Here is a 9,916-nt window from a genome sequence, read left to right as displayed (position 1 = left end):
CATATATTCTTATATATTTTTTGCTATTTATTGTTTTCTAATTATCTATTTGCCTAAAATATTCAAGGTGAAGCATTTAAAGTCATTCGCCTCAATGCAGATAATAATTGTATTTGCATTGTGTACATACATATTTGTTTGCTTGTGCTGTGTATTGTGTATACTGTACACATATGCTACCGCTATGTTTCTAACTAGAACATGAAATGGCAGATTTAAGCTGTAAAATCTATCCGAAAAGTGAGCTGCATAGAAGGCGATCAGACGGGGACTCTTTTATCGCACATTATGGTTATACATATACTCACATATTTGCATTATTAAAGACGGGGTAATAACATTTAAATTTCCGAATATAATGTAGATATTCCTTTGAAACCGAGCAATGTTGCAACTATGAAAGGATTTTCAAATGAAAAGGAATGCCAAATTGCGTTGCAGCGAGCTGTTACAGAAAAGAACTCAAAGCGTGTAACTCGCGCACGAACGGCATGGTCTCTTCGTGTCTTCTCGTCGTTCCCTCGCCTACGAAAACCGGTTTGGGCGGCAAAAAGAGTGCTTCTCGAAGGTAATTTTTAAGTCTCCAACAATAATCTGATAGCATTTCTGCGCTCCATTTCGATTTCCTACAAAATTTTGGAGAACGTTCACAAAACATTTCCAGGTGAGTTTTTCTTCAAAACTCTAATCCTTTATCAGTTGGCGTATTTGTGAACCTACAAATATTTTCGTTTAGATATACAAATCCACTGCCATCTCTCGGCATAGCTTTTACAAAATACGGCACTATTTAAGATGGGTCTGTGTGTTTGAGTCAAACAAAAATAATAATCACTTCCGAGCATATGATACTTTGGGTCGGTACAAATCATTAGTATAAAAATAACATATGTCTTCATGTTAATTATATATAGAAATATTTTTTAAAATTTAAATAGGATCGGTGTAGTAGTTTTGAAGTTATGAAAGGCACCGATTTAAAAAACGCGTTTTTGGGGGAACTCTGTAAAATTTTGAACTCTAAGTAACTCCAACACGTTCTGAATGCAGTTGATTTAGATTAACCCCTAAGGAAGTATTCTCGTCTATCAAATTTTTGAAATTGAAATTAATTTCAAAGTTATAACCTTTTAGTTCTAATCAGTCGACTTACTTGATTTTTGGCACGAATAATAAAAGCAATAAAAACTGGAAATTTCTAATTTGTGTAGTTTATAAAAAATCGAGAAAAAAATTGACCTTTCTTTGAGTAGCGGCCATTTTATGAAAAAAAAAATTGTAAAATTTGTTGGTTTATAAGATAACCTCATTGGTAGTAATCAAGAATCTGTCATTGTTTAGTTCTTGAAGTTTTTCTCTCACAATTTTACAAGGACACATAACTTTATGAAATATATTTTTTAATTTATTTTATCTACTCTTGAAATATGAATAAACAAAATGTATAGTATAAATATCAATTCTGTTAAATCACTGAGTTCATTTGAGAAGATCTACACGAAGATATCCCACCCTCTTATTCACTTTGTTTCTGAGTAGTTCATGTGGGAAACTAAATCGACATTTTCACTGAGTTAAACAAGATATTTTCTAGACCGTAATTCTTGATGTCTCCACGTTTGATTTTTAGGAAAACCTTAAAACTTTCCGCATATTTTCGGTAAGCAGCCTGAGATCGCGTGATGTTTGTATACGAGAAAAAGGTACGCAGAACCTTAATCATGACTGTAACTGTTATTTTGTTACTAATAAGCCGATAATAAATATTAATATGCAATTATGACAATAATAAGAACACATTCAATACTTTCAAGAATAAGGTTGTAAATTGGACCCTCAAAAGCATCAAAATTTGCTCAGATATCCAGGGCAACAAAAACCATTTTTGTTTTGGTAGAACTGTGTTATTACAAAGCACTGCAAAGAGTTGGGACAGGTAAGCCTACAAAGTATTTTGTAGAAGTAAAGGCCAGAATCGTATTCATTTGATGATAAATTGTAAATAACTACCATATTTGTAAGTATAACTTGTCTATTCTACAGTTCAGAACCACCTATTTGTCTGTCAAGGCATATACCACAAATGGAAAGAACACTTCCGTCAATCTTGCTGCCGAAGTATCTAGATCAGCATGACATTTTCCGATTAACTTCATATAGTAACTATCCTATCCTATTCGCTAATGATACACCTCACACCTGATGCTTCATTTAGTGACCGACATTCCGCCCTTCCGTACTCAGCGTCTGTATTCAACGAAATTGGTCAAAAGTTATGCCCGCAGTGACAGCGAAGAAATCAGTTGTTCTCTTTTAGTTTCTTTGAGTAATGTTGCCATGCTAAATATGTATACATGGTCTTGCACACATTTAGCTTTTCAGTTATAATTTTTCTTAATGTCTTCTAAAATCCAACTTTTAAAAATAGTCTACATATTTATAAATAATTATATTCGACTGTGATCTTGAGCTAGTTTAAGAGTATTATAAATATATTAAAGTTTATTTTTTAACTACTATAAACATCGAGACCTGCGTTGTAAGAGAGAAATCAGCAGACTCGGGAAAATCCAATTTTCGCGGATATTCCACCGTACGGACGATAGAAGCAGTGTTCATTTACGTTGCGCTCCCATAAGATAGGTCGTATTAGCTGATACGTTGTACGGTTTTACATCGGTCACTATCTGAAGCATGAGTGAGGACATGTTTCCAGGACTTGCGCAACTTACTAAAGCTAGGTGTAAAGTAGAGTCTAATTCATAACTCTAGAGTTTTACTTGTAAATGTCGGAACAAATAAACAAAACTTTAGTTAGCGTGAAAAGTCATTGTGCCCCCGAATTAAAGACTTGAAATTTATATCGAAACCGTTTCATAGAAAACAAAAACGTGAATAGAATCAGATCGCGTATACTGTGTGTCCTAAAAAAACGTCAAAAGGGGATTTACAAAAAGGGCAAGCGAAGTTGCAGTTCGTCGTTTCACTCAGTGCAAAGGGCCGACTAATGACGTTATGAGGTGGTCCACCATTAGAATTACTTTATTTTCAAAGTTCTTCTCCTTAAATAATATTCCTAACAATACTTCAATACCGCTAAATACATAATTTCGCTTTGTATGATTGCATATGTACATATGTATGTATTATATGTAAGTTATGTACCTTTAACAGTTTATAAAAAGAGAATGATCCAAGTACCTGCTTAACGCTATTGCTCCTTCATATATGATGTTGTTATTAAAAAAAAAAAAATTTTAAAAATGGGAATGCAACCGGCTACTTACATTTTAAAAGCATGTCTAGTTATATATATTCACGAAAATCATAAGTATTTTTTCTATACTAAGCAATAATTTCATCAAATGTAGTTGATGTTTGTACTTTTTCAGAAAATATATGTTTTGATGACACATGAAAACCCTATGTGTAAATTCTTTTTATTCACATATTACAGTTTAGTGGTCATTCATGTTAAAATTTTGTTAACCAGTGTTATTTTTATTTTACAATGACAAATTAGCCGATTTTTTCGCAAAAGCTCGCGTTTTTCTTCAAAGTGTTTCTCAAAAAAACTAAAAATTAAAATTTCAAAAAAAACCTCTCGGCCTTACCTGGGGAAACCATTATCTTAATAATGTTCTTACTTTAATTGTTTGATTTTGAATTTATTTATTTATTTTATTTATTAAAGGAAATACAATTATACCTATTAAAAACCGCCAGTAACATTAAATTTAACAGTAATAATAATATATTGGTTATCACGTAAGAACAGAAGGTCAAAATGAGTCAACTACTCAATATAGTAATATTTTGCGAATTTTAGGGTTTGAATATTATTCACTATATTCAAACTCCAAACTCTTGTATACTTTATTTATTCCTAATATTTCGAATTGAATATTTTACCAAAATTGATCCAATAATATCGTAATTGTTTTATTGTGATATATTTTTTAATAAGTAGATAGCTAATAAAAAATTTTTTCGATCCGGTAAAGTGGTCATTATTAGTCTACTAAAACTGAGGCATTTGATACATAGGAATATAGTATTTTTAATTAAATTATTTATGTTTTATTTGACATATTCTTGCAGTGTTTTTATTTTATATTTATACTATGCTAAGATTTGCAAAGCGAAATCATGTTATGGCAGCCAAGGCAAGTAGACCTGAAAAATACTACAGCAACCCTAGTGGGTTTAATGTACATTTCTCAATTAACCTCGATAATTTTGTAGTTGCTTTCACATGTAAACTTTTTATAAGAGAGCAGCGCGCAAGTATTGCGAGCGAAGAAATGCGAATCAAACACAGCAATTTTTTTGTTGCTCAAAAATAGATACAATCCTAAATGGTGAGATTATATAATATTAGACTAGCAAAATTCCAAAATTGTAGATCTGTTCTCCTAATTCCGTGAGTTCCATATACATATTTTCACACATTATTAAATTAATTAACATTTATAGCACTTCTTCTTAAAGTATTAGTTTGGTAACGTGCATTTTTTTAATGCTTTTAGGAATATCTTGTTTGGAAAAAATAAAATTCAAATAGTTTCATTTTGTAATGTATTATTAGTAGTATTTCAGAGTATACAAAAAAATTAATTTTGTTTACTATCCTCAAAACAAAAAAGGGGTTGGCTGGCCCCGGTTATTTGGTCGCTTATGGACATCTGAAACACAGAAATAAAAAAATTATTATTCTGTGAGCTTGTCATTCTTGTTGGAACTATGCTCAAATAATTTCGTTCTAAAATAATAAAAAAAATTGTTGACTTCGAAAAAAGTTAAATTTTTTAAGTAGGAATGGAAAGTTAGCGATAAAAAAAAAAACAGGTCCTAGTTCTTGCGAGAGGTTTTGATGATAACATATTAAAATTTCAGCACAATCGGTGGGATAGAAAATTTTTGTGCGAGTAAAACGCGTTGAAAGTTTAAACAACAGATTAAATATATTATTTAATAACAGTGCTTACTACTACGAGACGCTCACGTATAGGTGCTATAACTTCGTCGATATTTCGATTTTCGTTCTAAAGTTTTTACAGTCGATTTCTTCAAACCAAGTTACCACTATCTCAAAATGACGCCCGCAATAGGCGTCGATGTCAACAAATTGTTTCCTCGGAACGAAAAGTCTGCTGGGGTATGAGCATAATGATATTTCTATTGGAATTTGCATCTTCTTATATAGCCAATGAAACAGCAATTAAGCAACCATAGTTTTAACACTTAATAATGCGAATCGCTTACACAAATGGGTCGAACGATGCCCGAGTTCCCGGTCTAAAATTTATTTTTCGCACATTTAATTTTTTGAATTTTTCCAGCAAAGCTGTAAAGCTGCCAATTTTCTTTGTTGGTGATGCACTTGCGTTTATGAATGAAAATATTGTTGAAATATTTTTACAATGAATAGTAATTTTGCTGTCAACATTTCATTTTCTATGTAGGGAGGTCCAAATGAAGAGTTTGAGGAATAATTTCATATCTAGCGCTTGTATCCATATTGGTGCTGCATATAATATCACGGAACTCATTGTTTTTGCTATTAAAAACCGCCGGCTGGAACGCACGCAGCCTTTATTGGCCATCATTCTCGATAGGACGTTATCAATTTTGTTTGCTTTACCGGAAGTATACGCCAGGTATTCCTTAAATTTTAATTTGGAGTCTAGTATTACTCCCAGATACTTCAGCTGCTGCTGTGAAGTAATCTCGCACTCTCCTATGGTGAGTGTTAACGTTTCTTCCACCTTCCTTGTGTTTATGAGCAAGACTTCCGTTTTCTGCTCTGCCAGCTCTAAACTCATGGTAGCAAACCATTGGCGCAGACCATTTACGCAATCGTTGCATTTGAGCCTGAGGTCATCTATATGTTTAGCCACTGCAACCACTATGGAGTCCTCCGCATACGCTATTGTTTTTACGTTTTTTGGTTGATGTGTTCTTAGTACCCCGTCGTACATCAAGTTCCATAGTAGAGAGCCTAAGAGCCTTGCGGTACTCCACTCGAGATAGTGTAGCTCTGAGTGCCCTCGTCTGTGTCGAACAACAATCTACGATTTTTAAAATAGCTCATTATAATATATTTATGAGATATGGGGAGTGCGTATTTCGTATAGAGCTTTGATTATATTTGCCCACTTTGCGGAGCTTAACGCATTTCTCACGTCCAGAGTTTTTGTGCCACCTTTTCATCTTTTGCCACCACATTAGTGGACTTCTTTTTTATAAAGCCGTATTGTCTTTCTGATAATTTGCCGGCTTTTTGTATAGCTAACTCCAAGCGGCTTCTTACAAAGCTTTCGTACACTTTACCAATCGTGTCGATCATGCACAATGGTCGATAAGATGAAGGTTCGTCCGGTGGCTTTTTGGGTTTCGGAGTAGTACCAAGGTATATTCCAGGGGTCAGGGAACACCTCTTCTATTATATACGCGTTGTACATTTTTGCAAAGAAACTGGAATTTATAGTCATGGCTTCCTTTATGGCTTTGTTGGGTATGCTATCTATTCCAGGCGTTTTGTTGTGTCTTATTCTTTTAGCTATGGTCAATATTTCATCTTCAGTGACCAAAAATGGTGGCTCTGCAGCATCGTTTCGTGGCTTAGCGTGTGAGATAGGGTGGTGTGTCGGAAATAATGACCGACTACTCTTTTCATAAAGGATGCGCTATTAGGCTGCTGGGACTTTTTAAATTTGGACATGCAAATTTTGTACGCAGTTCCTCATGGGACTATGTTCGCTTCATCGCAGACCTTTTCGAAACTGTTTCTTTTGCTGCGGGTAATCGCTGACTTCAGGAGCTTCTTGTGCCTTTTAAACGTTTCCCTGAACTCAATTTCGCTTTCACCATTCTGGTTAGGCTGTAGGCGACGTCTGGAGGAGTAACAAAGTTTCCTGAGCGTGGCTATTTTCTCGTTCCACCAATATACTGGCCTTCGTTTATTACGGTGGGTTGTCCTACGCATAGTTGCGTCACATGTTGCGACCAGTGCTTTCCGCACTGCGGATACCAAGTGGGCGACATCTTCACCTGGTGTCTCTACAGCACTCCACACTACCTCAAAAACATCTTTATCGAAATCCTTTTGTCTCCAGCTATGCCTTTGGGAAGAATTTCTCCAGATATTTCGGGATCAAGATTGAGTGCTCCCCTTTACAGAGCATGCATTTTGGTGCATTTGTGCATGTCTTTGCAAAGTGTCCTCCAGTTCCACAACGCGTGCAAAGAGGCGACCTGTCAGTCGGGTTGCAACATTTTCGTGCCATATGTCCCAGGTTGATACACTTAAAACAAGGCGGGATAGGCGAGTATTCCCGGAGACGACAGATCGACTACCCTATCCTAACTTTGCCCAGTTGTAGTGCAGCCTTGGCATCCTGAGCATGCAGGCATACAAGAGCTATTTGTGTGCCACTACGGGTTTTTTTCATACTTTTGACGCTTGATTTTTCCAGGTTTTGGATCCCACACTCCTTTTGTAGTGCTTCGCAGATTTCTTCAGGAGATGTTATTTCGTCTAGGTCCTTACACACTAATGTGACGTTGTGGGATTTTGGTTGTATCATTTTTGGTTATTATGATGGCGTCCGTTTCGTTCTCATTTTTTCTGAGTCGGTTTCTTCTTTTTCACAACGTTCCCCCATTTTTCGCCTGCGCTATATTGACCGCTAGTGTTTATCTTTATTATTCTCGTGGACTCACTGGTTATTTGCCGCACTTTTTCAGCAGTCTTTTTTGGTTTTTTCGAGGGGGGTTAGTACCCAGATGTCTCCCGTAGCCGTTTCGGGGTATTTATCTCTTTATAAATGGGAGACACTTGGGTTGCTTTCCCAACCATAAGTTTTTCAGTTGATTCTTCGGTTTCTCGGCTTTGTTAAACAGGCGCATTTTGTTATCTAGTCAGCAGATCGCAAATAGCTTGGTTAACGTGCCTTTGGCCAGCCATCATATTTTCCAACACCTTTACTTTACGACCCAGTTTGTTGAAATAATCAGAAGTTTCACTATTTTCTGATATTTCTTCAACCTGGTCAGTAATTTCACCACTAAATGTTGATCCAGCAGCGGTGGATTCCTCATTTCGACCATTAGGTGACGTTTTCAAAATTTTGGAATTTCTCCGAAAAGGATTATCTGGTATACGCCCCATTATTATTCTCAGAGGCCATACCTCAGCATGAGAATAGTTTGGGTACTCCTGTCAATGGGTATGTTCAATCCCTAGCGCTAAAACCTAAAAACAGGAGAACAGCTGTTTAATCAAAACAAAACGGCAGATTGAAAAAGTGCTCGTTTTACGTGAATAACAGCAAAAAATTATGGAAATGGTAAATATAAAAAAAAAATTACAAAAATTCTCTCAAAGAAAGGTGCAAATGATTTTTATATAATACAAATTTGTACTTATCTATTTATTTGGGCTAAATCCACTTAGAACATCCGGTGTTCCGGTAAGTCAAAAACCAAAAACTAGTGTGCTTCACAGTGAAAAGCTGGGATTATCTGTAGGTAGCCCAAAGGCGCTAAAAAGCACGTCCACTTCACTCAGACACTACACTATGTGTACAAGTATGTGTGATGTATGTTTAAAGGAAAAGGTGAATTTTGATTTTTTGCGGGCTGTGTACATTCGATTATCGATATTTTGTGTTGTTATAATCGGACATATATGTTTATCATGTGATTGCATTAGGAGCCAATTTCGATTAGTAGTTTGTTTTTGGCAATCGAAAATGGATCAAAGAATATGTATTAAATTTTGCGTTAAAAATGGAATAAAGTGCTCATGAAATGCAGACTGTGGTATTCGGTGAGTCCACGTTGTCTCAAAAAAGTTTTTATAAGTGAGGCCAAGAAGATACGTCAACAAGCGAAGAAAACATCGAAACATTGAAAAAAATGGTTCTTGAAAATCGTCGAATCACTATTAGGGAAGTTGCAGAGGAATCTCGAATGTTTTGGGCATGAAACGTGTGGCAGCGAAGTTTGTTCCGAATTTGCTAAATTTTAAACAAAAGCAATGTTGCATTAGTATACCTCAGGAATTTTTGAATGACGTCAACAAAAATGCAATGAAAGGAAAGTGTTTTGCTACAATTGATGAGATCAAGTCAGAGTCGAAGAAATAGCTGATGGCCATACCGAAAAGTGCATTGCAGAAAGCTTCGAGGATTGGAAAGAGTGTTGGCACAAGTGTATTGTATACGAGGGGGATTACTTTGAGGAGGACAAAATAGATATTGATGAATAAATAAGTACTTTTCAAAAAAATTCAAAATTTAACGTTTTTCTTTGAACACACCTCGTATACGTTTATATAACATATATGGGGTCGGCTTTAGTATAGGTACTATCCCATGTATAATTTGACATATTCTCATTCTTAGTACCATACATTGAAAGGTTTTTGAGGAAATTACTAATTGTTCTAGAACGGTTTAGTACTGTGCACATTTCTTTTACCTCCATACCATTTTCAATCAACTTATATTCTCTTGCACTTATAATTATTTTTAACTAATTATTTAACTTATTCGAAGGAATAGTCACAAACACTGCAACGAATTAAATAAGAAGGAATCGAATAACAGTAAATAATAACCATATTTTATAATATGAATCTACTATAAAAACAAGTGCACAGTCAAAGAAAAAAAGTTATAACACAACATACAATTCACATATAATTTCTTTACTAAGGAAGTTACGAAAGTCATCTTCCATAGGTTCTACACTTATTCTGATATTTTCCCAAGTTGTGTTATATAATATGAAGCTATCATAGTACAAACCAAAGCATATTTTTTATCAATTATGGTTAATCTTAGAATACTCTGCGTGCTCCACGCCTTGTACATTTTACTTGCATATACAGAGGTCTTTTTACAAAATC

The 9,916-nt window shown here is 34.9% G+C and overlaps 1 long non-coding RNA gene across 1 annotated transcript; it reads left to right on the top strand.

Moving 5' to 3' along the window:
- Window positions 1-602: 602 nt before the first annotated feature.
- Window positions 603-1,202, top strand: LOC118680032 (uncharacterized). Its single transcript, XR_004975548.2, has 3 exons — window positions 603-664; window positions 737-857; window positions 939-1,202. It is a non-coding gene; the product is annotated as an uncharacterized lncRNA (long non-coding RNA).
- The last annotated feature ends 8,714 nt before the right edge of the window (window positions 1,203-9,916 follow it).

This window comes from Bactrocera oleae, chromosome 3 (genome assembly GCF_042242935.1).
Source record: "Bactrocera oleae isolate idBacOlea1 chromosome 3, idBacOlea1, whole genome shotgun sequence".
NCBI lineage: Eukaryota > Metazoa > Arthropoda > Insecta > Diptera > Tephritidae > Bactrocera > Bactrocera oleae.
This window is presented reverse-complemented; position numbering and strand designations above follow the sequence as displayed.